General features: G+C 53.8%; 1 long non-coding RNA gene across 2 annotated transcripts; it reads left to right on the forward strand.

Annotated features, from left to right (window-relative positions):
- Positions 1-3,619: 3,619 nt before the first annotated feature.
- LOC138923527 (uncharacterized) lies at positions 3,620-9,464 on the forward strand. 2 transcript variants are annotated; one of them, XR_011437243.1, is made up of 4 exons: positions 3,620-3,755; positions 4,328-4,419; positions 6,850-7,013; positions 9,271-9,464. It is a non-coding gene; the product is annotated as an uncharacterized lncRNA (long non-coding RNA). The 2 variants fall into 2 exon arrangements; XR_011437244.1 differs by lacking the exon at positions 9,271-9,464 and having other exon boundaries at positions 6,887-6,993.
- The last annotated feature ends 8,513 nt before the right edge of the window (positions 9,465-17,977 follow it).

The following is a 17,977-nucleotide window of genomic DNA, read 5'->3' on the forward strand; positions in this document are numbered from 1 at the left end:
TAGATGCTCCATAACCGTTTGATGAGGGATGCACAGATGGGCAGAAGGCTCACGTTCGGTCCGGTGTTTGAAAGGAAGCAAACGGTGTCCGGTGATGTGTTGCTCAAGGTGAACAATGGCAACGACCATACAAATGGCTCTCCTTACCTGCCCTGAGTGCACCCTGTGCGCTCCGATGCCTCGCGTCAGACCATGGAAATTCCCTGCTGGAGACGACTGAGGCTCATTTCCGAATCTATAAATCCTGTGCCCGGGATGTGGAGTTGTAGATGCGTGTGACTGTGACCCAGCGTAACCTTTGCAGTGTTTATTTAAAAGGAAACAGATGAGGGCAAACCTCGCTTCATCTTCCCTCTAAACCGCCTGCAGGCTTTACGTTGGCGGTCGGGCTCTTGAGAGCTTTGCCGTTTCTGCTTTTATTGCTGCAACATTGCTGGGAAGCAGGGCTTCGGGCCGCTGGGGTCTCTGAGGCTTGTCCTGCTGGGAGGGGGTGTTGGCCTCGCATCTCTTCGGCCCAGGTACCCAGGTCTCACGTGGCTCTTGTTGCCCTGGGACCACCACCCCCCCCCCACCCCGAGGCAGGTGTGAGCCCAGGAGTCGCCTGCCCCCACTGTCACCGTCCCAGAAGAACCTGAGCTGTCCCCATCCCCAGGTCTCCACCTCCTCTCAGCAAAACCAGGGGGCCCAGCAGATCGGGAGCACGGTGCAGAGCTCGCTTTTCTCAGAACGTTGCTGAGACCTAATTCACACGCCGTAAAACTCCCCCCTGAGAGCGTGTTATTTTAGAGTGTTCACAGACGTGTGCGGCCGTGACTATAGTGAAGTTAGAGCGTTTGCATCAACCCAGACAGGAACCCGTATCCGTCAGCTGTCACTCCCCGCTCCTGGGCAACCACTGGTTCCAGCGTTTCAACACTAGGTGGCTCCTTGCCGTACAGAGGCTGCCAGGCATCTCCACCTCGGTGACATCTTAGGGGGCCGTGCCCATCACTGTGAAGGACCTGAATGCTGCCTCTTACTGCCCTTATCACCTTGGGCAGGTGCCCCCCAGTAGCTCCTCTTCCTCAAGTGCAGGAATTGGGGAGCTGAGGCCTCACAGGGCTGTGCTAGGATTAAATGAGTTAGCTGTGTGACAGCCTCCAGCCAGCAGCACATTCTGGGCGCCTGCTGTTACTATTATGAGCTTGGGGGCTGTGCGTACCAGCAAGTCCCTGCCTCCCACCTGCTTTCCAGGAATCTCAGACCTCTGACCATTCCCCACGGCCCCCTGCTCTGCTGTTCCTTTGTCTCCCCTCAAGCTGCCCTTTTCCTAGAAGGAACTTCCCACCTTTGTGCCCGGTCTCACTCCTGTTCATCCTTCAAAACCCTGTCAAAAAGATAATAGCAAGTGGTAATGGTAAGAGGATGGGGGGGAATTATGGCCCCGATTCACTGCTGCTGGGAATGTCAAACGGTGCGGCCACTTTGGAAAAACAGACCAGCAGCTCCTCAAAAGGCGCCACCATGTGCCCCAGCAGTTCACTCCCGGGTGTATTCCCGAGAGAACAGAAAAGGTATGTCCACGCAAAAACTGTGTGTGAGTGCGCATGACAGCAGTATTCACAACAGCCGCAAAGTGCAAACAGCCCAAACGTCCATCACCTGATAAAGGATGAACAAAGTGGTACAGCAGACGGCGGAGTGTCGTCATCCGTGAGAAGGAGTGAAGTCCTGATGCTACGGGATGGAGGACCCCTCACAACGTGATTACGTTGAAAAGCAGCAGTCGAAGAGGCCCACGCAGTACATGATTCCATGTGCACCAAATGTCCAGAAGAGGGAGCTCGAGAGAGACAGAAAGCAGACGAGCGGCTGCCGAGGGCTGGGGGAGACGGTGTGGGCTTAGGAGGTGATGGCTCGAGGGCGCCAGGTTGCTTTTGGGGTGATGAATATGCTCTAAAAGTGACAGTGGTGGTGGTTGCACATACCTGAATATACTGAAAACCTTTGAATTGGACACTTTAAATGGGCAAATTGTATGGTATGTGAATTCGATCTCAATAAAGCCATTAGGAAAAAACACACCCATCTTGTCATGGCCCCCTCCTCCAGGAGGCCTCCCCTGCTGCCTGCCATCCGGCATCAGTCCCAGTGTGGTCTGCTTGTATATCTGTCTGCCCCCTGGACTGGGGACCCGGTGCAGGGACTGGGGGCCTAGCGCAGGACCGGGGACCCGGCACAGGGACAGGCTTGCCCGCATCTGGACAGAGGGCCAGGCCCCGAGGAGCTGCGCATTCCATGCCCTTGGGGCTGAGCATCGCTAGGGTTTCTTTGCTTTGTAGGAGAATTGGAGAAGGATTTTGCCGAGTGCTTGAAGCGCCTGCAGCCTCTGGAGGAGGAGCGAGGTCAGAATTTGAGCAAAGGGGGCTTGGAGGAGGTGGCCGAGGGTCCTGACCCGCTTCCACTCGGAGGCCTGGGTCCAGGGAAGAGTTTCGCTTCACTCGACTTGTGTTTCTTGCAAGAATTCATCTTTAAACTTCTGAAAAGTGAGTAGTCAAGTTCAGCAACTCCCTGGTAACGCTGGTGATCTTGGGTTTTATAATCCTCGTCAGCTCAACCTACACAATTGCCGGGAGCCACCCACCAGTCCTCTAAGCCTCTACCCAAGGGCAACGGTGCGGTCCGGGAGAGAGAGGAGGGAACGCACGGCAGACCCTCAGAAGCTGGCGGTCGGCCGCTCCTGGTCCTACTCATGCTGCTAATCTTAGCAATATTGCTCTCGCTGTTCTTTTTCTGTGCATGGAGGTATCTCGGGGAAAAGCTCTCCACGCAGGGTAAAGAAGCTGATGCAACCTGGCCTTCTAGGGAAGGTTCAGGGAACAGCAGCCTGCAGGGAAAAAACGTTCTGACCCCCCCCTGGAAAGGCGGTAAGGGAATTTGGACAGCCCTCGAGCAGGAAGCCTTCTAATAATCAGCCTCAAAAGAGAACACTCCCTCCTCGGGTCCTTCTAGGAGGTAGAGATTATCCTAGGCCTGTTAGGACAGAAGGTAAATGGTGGCACCCACCCAGAAGCAGAGGCATGCAAAAACTACCCCTTCCTAAGGCAACTCATGATCTTGACAAAGTTGCAAAGAAATATCATAATATATTGACACAGAGGAATTGGGATTATGATGAGGATTGGGAACCCTATAAAATAGTTAATGGTAAAAGAGAAACCCCAAGCACTGTGCCTGTGTGGCTTTCGATCAGACGGAGCTGAGGGCCTGTGCGTATTTGGTCCCCTTGCACTTTGCAATACTTCAGCTTTCATTATTACAGGAATAAAAGATAGAGGCTTAGGGCCATTCGACCCATGAGGAACTAAATCTAGACGTTACACCCCGTTTTGCAATCATTCTTAAACATCTAGACGCCTAGTAGACATACAGAAAAGGTCAATATCTATAATTAACAAAGGTTGCTTACTTCTCACAGACATACTGTGCTAACATTGTAACAAGATATGCCTATGTACCCATTTTGTTTGCCAAAATTATGTACTGAGACAATTCCATGAAATCATAAACACGTGACCTGGACCCTATATAAGTGCTTGAATGCTTTGAATAAATCAGACTTGGAAACCTCGCTTCCAGTCTCACCCTAACTTCTTTCTTCGCCGACGCCATTCATCCCTCAGGAAACCCTTCCAGCTGGAGCTGGACTCCGGCACACAATAGCTTGTAATGTTCAGTGGGACAAAGAAAGAAAGGTGCCGCCTAGGAGAACAACAGTGAGTAACAATAATAGTCAGATGGAGATAACCAAGGGCTTCTGATGAGCCAGCACAGCTCTAAGCCCTTTATACAAGTTAACTTATTTAATTCTCAGAAAAGTACCATGAGGTCGGTAACAGTATCACCTCCTTTTAAAGATGAGGAAAGTGCAGCACGGAGAGGTTAAGTAACTTGCCCATGGTTGCACAGCTAGTGAGTGCCCAAGCTGAGATTTAAACCCAGGCCTTCGGGTTCTAAGACCTGTGGTGTTCAAAACTTCCCAACAATCTCGGCTATGTAAAATTACACATATCTAGATCCCCACAGATGCTAATGGTGATCGTCTCTAGGAGGCAAGAGGGGGGTTATGTTTGTCTTTATTCCTTTCTGTGTCTGCCATGTTTCCCTAGTGGACAGATGTCCTTTGCATTATCAGAGAAAGGACTAAACTCTATGTAAAAGGATTTTGAGGATGACCTGCACATCTCGGGGGCCCAGCTGTTGCCTGTGTGAGGCGCGGTTAAAGCGGAGGGGAGGCTTTGATGAAAAAGAACAGAAAATGCAGGCTTTCTCTCGCCTGGCCTCCCAGTCAAGGAATTTGAACTCAGAGAGCTGCGGAAGACTCTAGAAAGAGCTCAAGCAGAGCAGGAGGCCCTGCAGAGGCTGCTGGCGGAGTTCCAGGTGAGGCGCTGGGGAGGGAGGTGCCCATGGCGTGGCCTCTGTAGCCCACTGCTCAGCTCCCGGCCCCCGTGCATAACGTCAGGGAGCAAAGGACAAAGAGTGCATGGTCCACTTAAAATAATGCATCACAAGCCCCAGTGCCACTCGCCTCCCCACCCTCCGTGCTCGAGTAAACTTCTCACGTGTCCTTATAAATACACAGTGTTGTCTCTGTGTTAGGATGTGCCGAAGTTGTGCTGGGAGCCCTCTTACGCCGTGGCTCGGCCACGTGACCACGTGGTGCGCCTGTCACCTCTCACTGTGGCAGCTGCACCCACCACACGTTCCCCTCAGGGTGGCCCCCAGGCTGCCCCGGCTCCCCACCACCACAGCTCAGGGTGCCGTGAGCATCCTCACACGTGTTCTGTTGTGTGGCAGCTGGTGTGGACCACACACAAGCACGGTTGCCTGGTGGTAGACCGTGGCTACTGCTTGGTGGCAACTATGGGTAAATTTATGCATCAATGGGTGGGACCTATTTTAATGAAAGCAAAGAGAAGAAAACTAGGTGACACCATGCATGAAGGTACAATTTTTAAATGTGTTATTTTATTCTGATTATAAAATTAACTTATATTCACTGAAGAGAATTTTGAAATTTCAGAAGAGTATATGAAGAAAATTTAAATCCAATTGTAAGAGAAGCATTTCTAACATTTCACTGTAGCATCTTCTGGTCTGATTTTCCATAAATATCTAAATCTGTTTGTATAGATGAACATATATATCATCTGTATATTATTTTTGTATCTATATGTTTATCTAAATAAGTATGTCTGTCTTTATAGATAGAGATAGGAGGGTAGGTAGAAAGAAAGAGACAGAGACAAAGAAAAAACCGGAATGAAAACCCACAGGGTTTGGACTCCCATGGTTCCCATTTCGTTACATAGTGAGCATTTTCACGTCTCCTTCAAGGTTCTTTTGCGCATTGCCTCTCAAGACTGCGTAATATTCCATCATATGGAAGAACCACTTTGGTTACATCAGTTACTGTCATAGATGACACGGCACTGAACATTCTCGTCTGTCTTTGCACTCATCTCTGAGCTCCCCCAGGAGGGCTCCCCAGAAGGACAAGGGTTATTGAACGAGCACAGCCTTGCAGAGGTCCGAGAAAGGGGGCAGCCTCTGCTGTGGTTCAGGAGCAAGGCTCTGGGGCTGGAATTGAGCCCGCCCTCAGCAGCGGTGTGTCGCCGGCCCCTTTCTCCAGTCCTGCACGTCCCCGGTTATCATGAGTCACCTGGAGGTAGCAGTAGGCTCTGCCCCAGAGAGTAGGCAATCAAGGGCAATTAAATGAGCTAATCCACCTGGGGGACCCAGAGTGGTACCTGGCACTGATGGCTGCCGCTTTTGACCACGATTACAGCCTCGCCCTCTGGGGGCCGTCATCTCCCACTCCCTCCAGCAGGCCCTTCATCCGGGACTTTTGTGCACCCCGAAGTTCCAGTGCCATTCCTGTTTCCTTTGAGTGTAGCATAATGCCTTTTCCTGCAGCTTTTTAAAGAGCTCTGGAGAGCAGAGAATGCTTGAAAAAATGCAGGAAAGGAAACACCCTAATTACCCAAATGTGTCACGCAGTGACCCGCCTGACACGAATCCCTAGGAAACCGAGGGGTCCAGGCTCCTTGGTCAGCAGTCTGGGTGGGAGGGAGCCTGTGCACCATTGCTGGGCGTCGCCCCTTGCCATCCAGGACCTTCCCAGCAAGGTGGCTCCTGAGCTCCCAGTCCACATCTTTGGAGGGAGCAAATCACCCACCTCCCAGGGATGCGGGGAGGGTCTGGGGGCCTGGAGCCCACCCCGGCACACATGGCCTCACCCTGGAGCTGCCCCAGCTTCCCAGCCCGGGCCTGATTGCTGTTGTGGGGCCCCAGGTGGGAACCTGAGAAGGGCCAGCTCAGAAATCAGGCCCAGCTGTGGATCTGGGCTCCCTCCCCGGCCGTGGGGCTGGGGGCAGGTCACCGATCTCCCCCTGCCAGGAACCTCACTTCCCAGGCCTATAAAATGAGCCAGGAACGCCACTCATGTGTGCGGGAGGGTGAGGCAGACGCTGAGTGATGTCAAGGGCCCAGGAGAAGTAGTGGGATTTTAACGAGCGAGGGCTGTGTCAGTGGGGCGGCTGTTCTGCTTCCGGGGGCGGGGCGGCTGGAGAAACTGAGGGTGTTCGTGGATTCTGTGTGTGACCTGCATGAGCAGCTGCTAGACCTTTGTCTGTTTACTTATTTGTTTACTTATTTACTTGGTATTTATTTCTATACTTATTTACTTTTAGTTTACCTATGTACTTATTTGTTCATTTACTTATATACGTATTTATGTATTTATTTATTTACTTCTTTGTTTATTCATTCATTCATTCATTCCATTGGAATGTCTTGCTCTCAACCAAGGGCCAGCTGGCAGTGAACACCTTGGTGTTCCTTTCAGAACCAGCGGCAGAGGCTGGAGGTGGAGCTGGTGGGCCTGAAGACCGACAGGGTCGTCCTGGAGGAGTCTGAGAACCTGAACATGGTGCTGATGCTGTCCCACTTCGGCCTGCAAGTAACGGACACGGGTGAGCCCGCCCGTCTAGGGCAGTCCCTCTGCCCTCCTGCTGTGCCGCACGCGCCACTCCCTCCCCCTGGTCCCAACAACCAGGCCCTGGGGGATTCCTGCCCATTCACTCATTCATGCCTGCATGGCCCCATTTCTTCACTCAGCTCACGTTGCCGCATGGCCAGCGCACCCAGGCCCTGTGCTGGGGGCCGTGGAGATGCACAGTGATACTGGTTATCCTAAATCCAGTGTCCACCGGGGGCCAGGCCCTGAGCTGGGCACCACCGGGGGATGCAGAGATCACGAAGCCCCTGGCCTCAAGCTCTAGTCAGCTGGACAGACCCTCGGGCACTAGACTGTGGGGTGTAGTGTCCCAAGGGGGGCTGCCCTCAGCGGACAAGGTGTCGTGGGCACTTGGGTGGGAGGCAGTTCCTTACCAAGGAGAAGTGAGCTTCTAGAAGGACGTGACAGAGGAAGGGGCATTTCAGCTGGGCCCAGAGGGACAGTCACAAACTCTGTAGGCAAAGAAGGGGGCACAGGCATACGGGCAGGGAGGCGTGGCCACGCGGGTGAGGGAGTATAGCAGGCGGCTGCTGTGGCCTGTGCGTTCAGGTGCAAACACCCTTGTCTGTAAAGAAAAGTCACGAATGCCATTTCATCGTAAATCTGTAAACATGACCGTTCAGAGGGACATAAAATGTGAACACCCCCTTCACCCCCGCCCCCAGCCCTTCCCCCCGCAAAAGTCTGTACTGTTCACGTCTTCGTGCATCTCCTTCCTGCCAGGCGTTTTTCTGTATCTGTGAATGGGGTAACATTAAAAATCATTAACAACTGGAACTTCTTGGCACAGTGGCTGGCCATGACCTTGGCGCAGGGTCCTCGGCCCCCTGCTGGATTGGGGGTGGAGTCCTGGACACTTAGGGGGCCCTGGGCCGTGGCTGTTTACCAATCAGGCTGGCGGTGTCAATATTTTCAGACCCGGTACGGCTTCAGTGGCACAGTACGGGCTGTCCACTGGCACTGCGCGGCTGAGAAACAGACACGTCCGTCAACAGCTTGTCTGTCTTCTACAGATGGGGTGCACTCTGCACGTCATCTCGGGGTGCTGTTCTGGACACCTCCTAGCAATCTCTCCTGTCTGTGCATGTAGCACCCCTCGTTTCACCTCCACTCAGCGTGGCATAGCAGACCCCTACACACCGGTCCCCTGCTGATGCACCTGAGGTGGGGCCACCCAGGGCTTCACAGTCACAATGAAGCAGTGGCTCCAGAGCACGCCACATCTGGGTCCACGGTGGAGCATCTCTGTTCTCTTACATGGTAGAGCCTCATGGTGGCAGGGGAGGTGTGGAGCGGGTCCTGCTGCTTTGGAAGCTTGGAGACCCTCCGCTCCCTTCCTGTCATTTCCCCGATCCCCGTCCTGAGCGAGAGCGCTTGCCCTGTGTTACTCCCATGTGAGTTTGTACATGTACACAGTATAAGTGAGAGTGGAGAGAGGGGGCCAGGCTCCAGGGCTCCGGAGAAGGGGGATGTCGCAGGCCGGGGCCTCACTGGACACAGGAGACAGGCGAGAGGTACATTTTTTAGGGTTAAGCCCACCCACCCCGGCTGGCTCTTCCTTGGCGTCTGGCCTCTTTCTTATGTTGCAAATTGGATCCATTTACTGCAGGGGGGACACCGGCAGCTCTGGGGAGCAGATGAAGGATGCTGTGGGGGTGGGCTCATGGCCAGGCATGTTCCCGGGGAAGGCATGATGGTGGTGTTGGATGTGGTGCCTGGACAGTATAACGTGAAGGAAGTGTGGCTTTCAGAAGGCATCTATTCATCATCGGCTTCAAAATTACAAACACATCCGGCATCAAGGAAGGTGCAGAAGGCAGTTTTGCCGGCTCAGTGCCCTCTCTGCTCCTGCAGCTCCTGCTTCCCGCAGTGCCCCAGCTCACTCCCTCCGTTCACTCCATTCAGAAGACGGCTTCTGAGAGCAGAGCGTGTGCCAGGCCCTGGGCTCACTGCTGGGCATCCAGAGATTAGAGGAGACGTTTTATGGCCTCACAGAGCTCCAAGTCTCAGGGGTGGCACACACCGTCGGTGTGATCCAGCCATCCTGGGGCGAGCCTCTGAATTCCCTGTCCCGGCCTCAGCACATAGCAGGTCTCCAGCAGGGTTTGAGATGAGAGCAAGTATGGTTTGTGCTCACATCTGAAACAGCCCTTGGGCTCCATCAGCTTCTTCCTGGCGGTAAATTGTTCTGCTCTCCCTTCCCAACTCTACAGCGTAAAGTGGTGCCCACCCCTGCCCCGATGGGGACCCCAGGATATCAAGCATGAGTGCTGAGGTCGACGTCCACGGAGGCATCTCTCTGAGCGGAGGGAGGATGGAGAATCCCAGGGCCTTGCAGACCGGCAGTCAGCACAGCTCTGCTGAGCGAGGAGAAATAAATCGTGCGTGTGTGTTTGTGTTTGCACAACAGACTCAATCTGTCTTTTGTGTCTGGGGCTCAGCAGAGCATCTGCCCTGTGAGGACTCCTCCCATGGGCTAAGAGTTGAGCAGCTTTGTCTTGGGAAGATTCAAGTAGAGTGCATCTGTCTCTCTGCATCTAACATCCACAGAGAGTTCAAGTGCACACCCACCCTCACAGGGAACACAGGCCGAGCAGCCCCGTGTGTGTGCACCCGCCTTCCTCTCGTGGTCAGTCTCTGTGACTCAGGCATGCTTTGGTGTCCTCTACTGAATTATGAGGACAGCAGTCGCCACCCATCAGCCTCAAAGGGTGGGGTGAAGATCGAGTGACACAGCAGCTTGCCTGAGTCCCTCAGAAGCTGACCCTGAGACAGGAATTGCATGCAAGTGAGTTACTGCGGAGGTGATCCCAGGTAGGAGGTTGGCGCAGTGAGGCAGGGAAGCAAAGACAGCCATGAAACCAAGAAGTCCCTGAGGGCAACTGCGGCCCACCCCTGGGGAGGTCTGGGAGCCAGGATAGCACAGGCACCTGAGAGCCGCCCACCAGATGGCAAGGGACTGGGGTATTTATCCACCAGCTCCCTTCGCTCAAGCTGGAGAATGGCTTCCAGGAGGGGTTAATTCCCTGTCCTTCCAGCCTACTGTGTGGGTGGCAGAGTGGGCACAGGAGGCCAAGAGCCACGGGTGAGGACATGCGTGCTCCTGGCAGGCTGGCCAGTGTGCCCCCTGGGTGGCAAGGACAAGGGATGTCGGTGGGCTCCAACAGCGTCTGTTATAGAACCATGACAGTGCTTTATAGCCTATTAATGGATGTGCAGCTACGAAATGGGGGGGGGGGGGAGGGGGGGCGGGGGGTTCCTGCAAACATAGGGTGTAGACGTCAGGGACTGGGTCTGGCTGCCTGCAGCAGAGACTGGCCACAGTGGCCTCACTACATAACAAAGTCCCGCAGTGAGCAGGGGGGCCTGGGACAGCAGCTACCAAGAGGGGCCCTTCTGTCTGCTCAGTTTCCTCTAGCATGCGGCTTTTGCACTTAGATCCATCGTCCCCGGGGCAGCTCTCCAAACCTCAGCATTGCTTCTGCACTCCAGGCAGGATGGGGGCAGAGGGAGGGCAAAGGCAGGGGCCAGCTCGTCTGTTTCCTTTTATAAAGACCTTCCAGAAAGCCCCACTTTCTAGAAAGAGTTTCTAGAAGGCAATTTCCACTTGAATCTCAGGGGCCAAGGTGGCAGCATTTGGCCAAGATGGCTGCAAGGGAAGCTGGGAAATGTAGTTTTAGCTGAAATCGTGGCTGCCCGGAGCCGAGCTGGGGTTGGGTTAGTGGGAAAGAATTGGGAGTGTGCACCCCAGTGGACACGATTTCTAGAGGAGGAAGCCAGCTTGTTGTGATCCTCTGAAGGTCCGTGTGCGGTTTGGCCCATGTCGGCCCCTTGTAATGGAGCCCAGCATCATTCTCCACTCAGCAGACGTGGATGGAGTGTCCCGGAGCATGTCTATGCTAGACTTTCAGCTGGGTGATGACCGTTACACCAGCCTGCTCTGTACATGGTGCTTGGCACACATCATTTCACTTAACGCACATGACCCCCTTGTAAGGCAGGTGTAGTTGAGCCGTTTACAGGTGGAAAAACAGAAACCCCGTAATTTACATGAGATGCCCTCAGCAAGCGGGCCAGGTTTGGTTTCCATCAAGACTGCGTCCTATGGAAATCCCAGCTCCTTGCTCTGCCCACAGGGCCTGCAGGGCTGTTGCCCATTTGCAGGAGGAAGGTCATCTTTCACTTTCCAAACCAGCTCAGCCTCTCCCTCCCTACAATTACCCCACCCCTGCTCACCCTGTCCCCCACTTACCTGCAGCCCATGGCCATCTCATTCTCCATCTTTCCATCTGGACCAGAGAGCCTCCAAACAGAGGCTGCTCCCCGGTGCAGGCTCCGCAAACCTTGCTGAGTGATTGAGAATGTCCACATTAGACCAGGAAGAGAATGGCCAGATTAAGCAATAAAAATACAGGACACCAGTCAAATTTGAATTCAGATAAACAACAAATAACCTTGAGGATAAGTATGTCCCTTACATATTTGGGACATACTTATATGGAAAAATTATTGTTCATCTGAAATTCCAACTTAACTGGACGTCCCGTGTTTGACATGGCTGCCGTAACATGAATGCCTCGCTGGCTGTGTGGCTCGTCTCCTCAGTCCCTTCATTTCATCACCTGGAGCAGATGGACTTCCCCAGGACACACGGAAGATGGGTTGTCGCTCCTGAGTTGTCCCCAGGTGCCAGAGTCTGAGACCCCGACGTTTTCACAAAACAACCAATAGAAGCAGGCCAGGGCAGGTCCCGGGTGAGGAGGAGTGGGCCCAGGGGTCCAGGAGGTGAGGGAGGGCCTCCTCAGGTGGCCGGTGGAAGGATTTACCTGGGGACGGTGGGCAGTGTTGATTCTGGCCTCAGCTCTGCCTCTGAACGCCTGCGGGCCCCAGAGCCCATCCCTTCATCTCTGTTTCCCCACTCGCCACGAAGGAGCCAGACTAGCCGGGATCTAATACTTCAAGTCTGAATGCCAAACACACCCAAACCCAAATGTTACCCCACTTAGCAACTGAGGAACTCAGCAAGGCACTTCCTCCCTGGGCCTCTCTTTTCTGATCTGTAAAACGGGGCTATCCACACCTGGTGGGGTTACTGCAAAGAGCAAAGGGGCTGCCTGGCGCCTGCCCACTGCAGGGCCTCTCCACGAGTTATTCCCATGGTTACTGACAATCGCTCTGCCAGGATCCGTCCTGGGACGTATGGTGACCATAACGCCTTATGGACGCCTGACAGGTCCCACACACGTGCTGAGGTAGGTTGCCTGTCCCCATGTCCGAGCCCATTCCCCATGCACCTTGGGGTTCAGGGTGGGGTTTGGGTTTCTCAAGCTCCACCCAGTGAACTGGCGCTTGCAGAACCCTATGCCACTGTCCTAGGTCGAATCCCAGGGCTGGCAGGGGGGTGTTGGGGGGAGATAATGCAGTTGGGGCAGCCGGGGTGCAGAGAGGCCAGGGAGGCTCAGTCGCTTCTTTGAGCCTCCTCCCAGACGCCCCTCCCCTCCACACCCCGCACCTGAAATTTGACTCCCTCCAGATGGGGTCATGGGAGGCCCTCCAGGCCAGGCACGTCCGCAGAACATACCCCAGGAACTAAATCGCTTGGGGTGATGGGGCTCACGAGGGGACTATGGTGCCCTGGGACTGCAGGAACGGTGACTGCGCTTCTGCAGCGTGCCCAGGGGTGCCTCCCGCCGAGCGGAGCTGAAACCATCTCTGAGCCAGACTTCTGTAAAGGAGGCATCGAAAGAAATGCAATGTCCATGTGACCCAGCACGCACAACCAGAACAAAACCAAACCCGGGCAAAACAGTAGTCACCCTACTTCAGGGGTGCACTCTGACACTTTGTCTTCTTTTCCGTTTCATGTTTTAAAACTTCTGGGCACAGCCCACCCAACTGATTTCAGGTCTCCCTAAAAGGTCCCGGGCTACGGTTTAGAAGTCATTCCTGGGTATCCTCACCAGCCCTTTAAGTTGAGTACCCGAATTTAAGACTGGGCAGGTCGGAGTCTAGACCTGAACTCATTCCTCTCTTCACTCTGGAGGCAAGAAAACTGAGCTGTGCGTCTGGCTCTGCCTCCCAGCGGGGATGGGCTGGGGTGAGACACTAAGAGCCCTGCGAGTCACAGGTGGTTGATAACAGCAGTGCGGAAGAACAAGGATTAAACCACACGGCTGGGCTGTTAGCGCAGCGCTGGCTCCGGAGCCGGACTGCCTGGGCGTCCAGACGCGGCCACTTTCTGGCCGGGTGACCTCGGGTAAGTTACTCTACCTCTAGGATGCCCAGTTTCCACATCTGTAAAACGGGGATGAAAGCGGGACCTCATTGGATTGTTGGGAGGATTAAATGGGTCCCTAGACCAGGGCCTGGCTCATGGCGAGGTCCGTGAATATTCGCCACGACGATAATCAGGGCCGGCTTCACAGGTATGCACCTGTGAAGTCTCAGAGCCCCGCTCGCAGAAGGGCCTCGTGCTTGGTTTAACCATCTGCTGTTACCACCTTGAAAGTCTTAGTGATTTCATCTTTGAACCTGTGTTTTGTAAGTGACGTCCGATGGGACAATGGAGCATGGGCATGAGCAGGGGGGATGCGCCAGGCAGCAGTGCGCACAGGCACAGTGGGCAGCGCTCTGAGTGGTCGGCCTGGCCTCCCGGCCTCATACATGCACGCGTACGCCTGGGCGGTTGGGGTCACTGTGGGGCACTGTGGGGACGTCTGCGGGGCTGGGGCCTAGGCCCGGCTTGCTGGTGGTGATGGTGGCAGCAGTGGGTGACTCTTGGAGAGGGGAGGAGCTGTAGGTGGGGCTGGTGCCTGGACCACAATGGGAGCCAACGGGCCCTTCCTTCCCTGGAGCCTGTCCCTGCAGCACGTGCGTAAATATCAGCTCAGGGGCCTTAGTGCTGGGCAGGACCTGCGGGGGCTCAGGCATAACCTTTGTCCGTAAGTTCTTACAGAATGGAAGTGTACACGTGGACAGTGCAGTAAAGCAAGCGAGGAGTTATTAGAACTCTTCAGCGAGGTAGAATCTCTGGTTTTTAAAATTATTGCAAATATTCAGAGGCTTAGAAATACAAATTAAATGCAAAGATTGTCACATTTGACGGAAAAGAGCGCTATTGCCATATTGAACTTTGATGAACCCATTATTAAAGAGGAAGACAAAAATTGAATATCCCTTGCAATTCAAGATAGAGTGATACAATGCATAAACAGGCAGTTATATACACATCGTGAAGCCACACTTGGTTTCTTGTATAACCTGCATAAGTTACAGGAAATGCCAGACATTAACCGTTAAAGTACCATTGTATAAATTGACATTTAAAACTAAATTCCAACTTACAAGAAATCAATTTGTATGAAGAGTTAAATCTTTTTAGAAAAAATATTCTGCAAGAATCATCAACTCTAGATGTACAAAATGTGTATTTCAAGATAATTTATCAGAAACTTATCCCAATGTTATCACAGCCTAGAAAATACCCTTAATAGCTCCAATAACAGAAAGATCCTTCTCAAAATGAAAAATTACCAAAAACGATTTGCGATCTTGCATTTGCCAAGAACACCTGATGTCACTTCCATTATATCGATTGGAAATGAGTTGCTAAAAGTATAAATTTTGATGACCTAATAAATGAATTTGCAGAAAAGCAAGCCAGGAACATCATATAATCAAGCTATCACATTAATAAAGTATTATTATTTGTTGTATTATATAAATTATGACACCAAAAATATTATTTTTACAATTTTAAAGTTTGTGTTCTCACTCACATGTCACCGTTGTCCCTATTAGAGTGTACACGTAATAAAATATTCTAAAGGGAAAACTTCATATTTAATTCCTTTAACTGTAATGTACCCTGCTTTTGGGACAAGGGGACCCAAATTTTTATTTTCCACTAGGCCCACAAATTATGTAGCCAGGTGATGGTGATGCAGGTGCAAAGCTCTGTATAAACTGTAGTGTGCTGTCCCCGGGATTTTCTAACATGTGACTGTGGATGTGGGGGCTGCTGGCTTTTCAAGGTCCTCGGTGAAAATCCTGCCCTAGCCAGCTGTGTGTCCTCGGGCGCGTCACATCTCCGCCCTTCCTCTGACTTCGGGGCAGTGAGCTAGTCCGTGGGAGCGCCTCCCGCAGGCAGTGGCTCAGCAGCAGGTGGCTCTGAGCTCTGCGTCTCCTCCGGCCTCGGACCTGCGCTCTCAGTACCTGCAGCGCGGCCGGCACCTGGGAGCGGGTTACAAGGCAGAGTCTCCAACTCACCAGGCCTACCGGGGCCGGACGCCGCGGGTTCCTAATCTTCCCAGATCTTTGGCAGGCACCTGAGAGTCTGAGAAGCCCAGCTCTGGATAAACTGCTTCCGGGACACTTGTCTGAGCTCTGTCCCTTTACTTGAGACCTGAATATTGCTTTTAAAGTGCGTCCACTAGAGGTCACCAGAATCAAGTGATGAATTATCTGATTCGCCAACCAGGAGCTTGGAGAAAGAAAAAATGTCAGCAACAGGGCTGGGGGTCCCTCAAAGAACCAAATCCTCGTCCGTGTGTCACCACCCATGCGGGAACTTGCTGCTGACCTTCTCACGGGCGTGTTTGCTCAGAAATCTACATTTGCAGAGGATGTGCCTTCTGATGTCAGAACACTGGTTTTCACAGCAAAAATCCTGCAGTAGGGGCCAGCCTGGTGGGATGGGCGAGCCGGGGACCGGTGCCCGGTGCTTGCTCTGCTCCTACATCACTGGGCGACCTCACTTCTCCCTTCTCGGCCCGAGTGTCTCCATCCATAAAGTGTAGACAGTTGGACCTCGAGATTCCCAGGGTCCCTTTTGGTCCCAAAGCCTCAGCTTGGATGGTGTGGTCTCTTCCTATTTCCGCTTTCTGTCCTGTGCCCCAGAATTTGCCAAGGAAAAAGAGCCAAGCTCCAGGCTCCTGTCTCCTCTTCCTGGCTGTCAAAGCCTTGGGGGACCAGGGCTGCGCCTTGAAATTCGGGGTGTCTGGCAGGCCTGGAATTTTAGGGTGCCTGGCATTCTAGAGGCATTGGCACATTCACCTCTGCCAAGTGGAGTGGGTTCTGAGCATGGTAGAGAGGTGTAAGATGATGGAGGGTCAGAGCTGGACCAACCCATCCGCCTCACAGAGGGGGAAACCGAGGGTGGGGAAGGGTGTGGCTGTGTCCCAGGTCACTCAGGCCCAGAGTCAGGGTGTCGGCCCAGATTGGCCTGCCCATCTGCCTTCTTTCGCCTCTACTTATTCAGCCCCTACCAGGTGCCAGGCGCTGCTCCCAGCCCTGGGGAGGCAGCACTGAGCGACAGACAAGACCCTGCCCTTGTCAAGCTCACATTTGGTGGGAGTCAGGCAAACAAGAAATCAACCATAAACCTCTAGCACTGAGCAGAGAAGGAAGCAAGGGGCATGAGCGGGAGGGCTGCAATGTTCCATAAGGTGGTCAAGGAAGGCTTCAGTCAGAAGGTGGCACATGTGTCAGGATCATGGAACTGAGAACATCATCAGGTAGCAGGAACAGCAAGTGCAAAGGCCCTGAGGCAGGAGTGGGCTCAGTGTGTTCTGGGACGAGCAAGGCCAGCGTGAGGCTGGGGAGCAAAAGGAAAGGGGTGGGAGATGGGGCCAAAGGGCAACCTGGTGAGGCACAATGGGCCTCGGGGGCATTGGAAGGACTCGGCTTCTACACTGAGAGAGACAGGGCCCCTGGAGGGTTTTGTCCAAGGAGTGACAAGACATGGTGTCACCCTGGCTACCCCAGCGAGCTTCAACGGAGCACCAGGTGGAAGTGGGGAGACCATTGGAGAGAACCATGCTTACCCACCTCCAATGCTTTGTGAATGCTGCTCTGTCGGTCTGAACCTGTGCCCTGCAATCTGGGGTCAAAGGACAGCTGGACATTAGTTAAGCTAAGCTCAAGTTCCAGGTCCCCAACAGGCTGCCCTGGCTGCTCCTCCCTGCACCCCCAGGCAGAAATTCCCTCTTTACCTCTGAAGTCATACAGCCCTTTCTTTGAAGCCCCTAGGGAAGTTCTCACTGGTGAAACTCTCTGCTGCTCCTGTACGGGGTGCTGGGTCCTTGGGGTGGTGACCTGGCTGCTTTTGCCTCCGTGGAGTTGAGCACGTGACCTTAGGCACAGGCCAGTGGCTCTCACCGGGCTGCACGTCGGAGCCCCGGGACAGCCTCGCCCAGACCAGCCTAGTCAAAATCTCTGTGTTGGGGAGCAGCGAGGCGGGGGCTCGAGCATCTATGTTTTTCAAAGTTCTCCACGAGGTTTTCGTGTGTCGCTGAGGGTGAGAACCACTGAACTGTTTCTTAGGAGCTGCCTGGGGCTTCGGGTTCATTTTTGTCTCCCAGAACAGCCCGATTAGGGCACAGCCAAATGTCCAGAATTCAAAACCAGCAGCAGCCATGCCCAGCTGGTGCATGTGGCCATTCAGCTCCTGAGCCCGGGATTCCTCTGCAGCCCTGAGTATCCAGCAGGCCCTCGGCAGGGTGGGAGGGGGGGCAGCCCTCCCCACCCTTCTGAATGGATCTGAGAGACGGACGCACACCCTCTGCCCTCTGAAGATGATGGTCAGGACGAATGAGGTGCTGGAGGGTGGGTTTAGGGGGAGCAAAGCTCTATTATAAGAGAGAAACGAGTGAGAGTGGAGACTCAGTGTCTCGGCCCATCTCGGGCTGTGAGCCCTGCTGACACCATCTCTGTCCCCAGTCGGAGCTATGAAACTGCCCCCCTTGTCTCATCCAAGGCTGTGGACTCTGGACTCCAGAGCGGCAGGTCTCAATGCACATCGAATCAGAGGGCCTCGTGGTCAAGTGCAGATTCCAGCTGGGAGGCCTGGGGCAGGGCCTGAGGCTGCATTTCTAACGGGTTGGTCCCCTGTGGTGATGCTGAGGGTCCAAGACTGCTGAA

Source organism: Equus caballus, chromosome 3 (genome assembly GCF_041296265.1).
Source record: "Equus caballus isolate H_3958 breed thoroughbred chromosome 3, TB-T2T, whole genome shotgun sequence".
NCBI lineage: Eukaryota > Metazoa > Chordata > Mammalia > Perissodactyla > Equidae > Equus > Equus caballus.